Source organism: Triticum dicoccoides, chromosome 4A (assembly GCF_002162155.2).
Source record: "Triticum dicoccoides isolate Atlit2015 ecotype Zavitan chromosome 4A, WEW_v2.0, whole genome shotgun sequence".
NCBI lineage: Eukaryota > Viridiplantae > Streptophyta > Magnoliopsida > Poales > Poaceae > Triticum > Triticum dicoccoides.
Window position 1 is genome coordinate 234,911,284 of NC_041386.1, and position 3,995 is coordinate 234,915,278.

Here is a 3,995-nt window from a genome sequence, read left to right on the forward strand (position 1 = left end):
CTCCCTGATCATGTTTGGTGAGAAAATGACGTTCCCGAAGGTTTCATTCCGTTTGATATTCCTTTTCTTTGAAACCCTAAAATAGGAAAAAACAGCAATTCTAGGCTGATCCTCTGGTTAATAGGTTAGTCACAAAAAAAATATAAAAGTGGATAATAAAGCCCAATAATGTCCAAAACAGTAGATAACATAGCATGGAGCAATCAAAAATTATAGATACGTTGGAGACGTATCAAGCATCCCCAAGCTTAATTCCTGCTCATCCTCGAGTAGGTAAATGATAAAAAAAGATAATTTTTGATGTGGAGTGCTACTTGGCATAATTTTAATGTAATTCTTCTTAATTGTGGTATGAATATTCAGATCCGAAAGATTCAAGATAAAAGTTTAATATTGACATAAAAATAATAATACTTCAAGCATACTAACAAAGCAATCATGTCTTCTCAAAATATCATGGTCAAAGAAAGTTATCCCTACAAGATCATATAGTCTGGCTATGCTCTATCTTCACCACACAAAGTATTTAAATCATGCACAACCCCGATGACAAGCCAAGCAATTGTTTCATACTTTTGACATTCTCAAACTTTCTCAATTTTCACGCAATACATGAGCGTGAGCCATGGATATAGCACTATATGTGGAATAGAATGGTGGTTGTGGAGAAGACAAAAAAGGAGAAGATAGTCTCACATCAACTAGGTGTATCAACGGGCTATGGAGATGCCCATCAATAGATATCAATGTGAGTGAGTAGGGATTGCCATGCAACGGATGCACTAGAGCTATAAGTATATGAAAGCTCAACAAAAGAAACTAAGTGGGTGTGCATCCAACTTGCTTGCTCATGAAGACCTAGGGCATTTTGAGGAAGCCCATCATTGGAATATACAAGCCAATTTCTACAATGAAAAATTCCCACTAGTATATGAAAGTGACGAAATGAGAGACTCTCTATCATGAATATCATGGTGCTACTTTGAAGCACAAGTCTGGTAAAAGGATAGTAACATTGTCCCTTCTCTCTTTTTCTCTCTTTTTTTATCTGGGCCTTTTCTCTTTTTATGGCCTCTTTTCTTTCCCCTTTTTTTATTTTTATTTTTCGTCCGGAGTCTCATTCCGACTCGTGGGGGAATCATAGTCTCCATCATCCTTTCCTCACTAGGACAATGCTCTAATAATGATGATCATCACACTTTTATTTTCTTACAACTCAACAATTACAACTCGATACTTAGAACAAAATACGACTCTATGTGAATGCCTCCGACGGTGTACCGAGATATGCAATGAATCAAGAGTGACATGTATGAAAGAATTATGAATGGTGGCTTTGCCACAAATACGATGTCAACTACATGATCATGCTAAGCAATATGACAATGATGGAGTGTGTCATAATAAACGGAATGGTGGAAAGTTGCATCGCAATATATCTCGGAATGGCTATGGAAATGCCATAATAGGTAGGCATGGTGGTTGTTTTGAGGAAGCTATATGGTGGGTGTATGATACCGGTGAAAGGTGTGCGGTATTAGAGAGGCTGGCAATGGTGGAAGGAAGAAAAGTGCGCACAATCCATGGACTCAACATTAGTCATAATGAACTCATATACTTATTGCAAAAATCTACAAGTTATCAAAGCAAAGTATTACGTGCATGCCCCTAGGGGGATAGATTGGTAGGAAAACACCATCGCTCGTCCCCGACTGCCACTCATAAGGAAGACAATCAAAAAATAAATCTTGCTCCGACTTCATCACATAACGGTTCACCATACGTGCATGCTACGGGAATCACAAACTTTAACACAAGTATTTCTGAAATCCACAACTACTCAACTAGCACAACTTTAATATCACCATCTTCATATCTCAAAACAATTATCAAGCATCAAACTTCTCATAGCATTCAACACACTCATAAGAAAGTTTTACTATTCTTGAATACCAAGCATATTAGGATTATTTAAGCAGATTACCATGCTATTTAAGACTCTCAAAATAATCTAAGTGAAGCATGAGAGATCAATAGTTTCTATAAAACAATTCCACCACCATGCTCTAAAAGATATAAGTGAAGTACTAGAGCAAAACTATATAACTCAAATGATATAGGCGAAGCACATAGAGTATTCTAACAAATTCCAAATCATGTGTGGCTGTCTCAAAAGGTGTGTACAGCAAGGATGATTGTGGTAAACTAACAAATAAAGACTCAAATAATACAAGACTCTCCAAGCAAAACACATATCATGTGGTGAATAAAAATATAGCTCCAAGTAAAGTTACCGAAGAAGTAGACGAAAGAGGGGGTGCCTTCCGGGGCATCCCCAACCTTTGGATTTTAGGTGTCCTTAGATTATTTAGGGGGTGCCATGGGAATCCCCAAGATTAGTCTCTTGCCACTCCTTGTTCCATAATCCATCAAATCTTTACCCAAAACTTGAAAACTTCACAACACAAAACTCAAAGTAGAAAATCTCATGAGCTCTGTTAGCAAAAGAAAAAGACCACTTCAAGGTACTGTAATGAACTCATTATTTATTTATATTGGTGTTAAACCTACTGTATTCCAACTTCTCTATGGTTTATAAACTATTTTACTAGCCATAGATTCATCAAAATAAACAAAACAACACACGAAAAACAGAATCTGTCAAAAACAGAACAGTCTATAGTAATCTGTAGCTAGCGCAAGATCTGGAACCCCAAAAATTCTAAAATAAATTGCTGGACGTGAGGAATTTATCTATTAATCATATTAAAAAATAATTAACTAAATATCACTTTCAAATAAAAATGGCAGAAGTTCTCGTGAGCGCTAAAGTTTCTGTTTTTTACAGCAAGATTAACAAGACTTTCCCCAAGTCTTCTCAATGGTTCTACTTGGCACAAACACTAATTAAACACAAAAAACACAACCAAAACAGAGGCTAGGTAAATTATTTATTACTAAACAGGAGCAAAAATAAAGTAATAAAAATAAAATTGGGTTGCCTCCCAACAAGCGGTATCGTTTAACGCCCCTAGCTAGGCATAAAAAGCAAGGATAGATCTAGGTATTGCCATCTTTGGTAGGCAATCCATAAGTGGATCTCATAATAGATTCATAAGGTAATAATTTTATTTCTAGGAAAGTGTTCCATGCCTTTCCTTAACGGAAATTGGAATCTAATATTTCCTTCCTTCATATCAATAATTGCACCAATCGTTCTAAGTAAAGGTGTACCTAGAATAATAGGACATGAAGGATTGCAATCTATGTCAAGAACAATAAAATCTACGGGTACATAATTCCTATTTGCGACAATGAGAACATCATTAATTCTTCCCATTGGTTTCTTAATAGTGGAATCCACAAGGTGGAAGTTTAGAGAGCAATCATCAAAATCACAGAAACCTAACAAATCACACAAAGTCTTTGGAATCGTGGAAACACTAGCACCCAAATCTCATAAAGCATAGAACTCATGATCTTTAATCTTAATTTTAATAGTTGGTTCCCACTCATCATAAAGTTTTCTAGGGATAGAAACTTCCAACTCAAGTTTTTCTTCATAAGATTGCATTAAGGCATCAACGATATGTTTAGTAAACGCTTTATTTTGACTATAAGCATGAGGAGAATTTAGCACGGATTGCAACAAGGAAATACAATCAATCAAAGAGCAATTTTCATAATTAAATTCCTTGAAATCCAAAATAGTGGGTTTAGCAACATCTACTGTTTTAATTTCTTCAATCCCACTTTTATCAAATTTAGCATTAAGATATAAAAACTCTGAATTTTTGGAACGCCTTCTAGGTAAAGGTGGATCATATTCAGTCCCATCATTATCAAGATTCATATTGCAAAACAAAGATTTAATAGGGGACACATCAATTACTTTTAGATCTTCATATTTATTTTCATAGGAACTAGAAGAACACGCTCTTATAAAGGCATCTTTCTTAGCACGCATCCTAGCGGTTCTTTCTTTGCAGTCATCA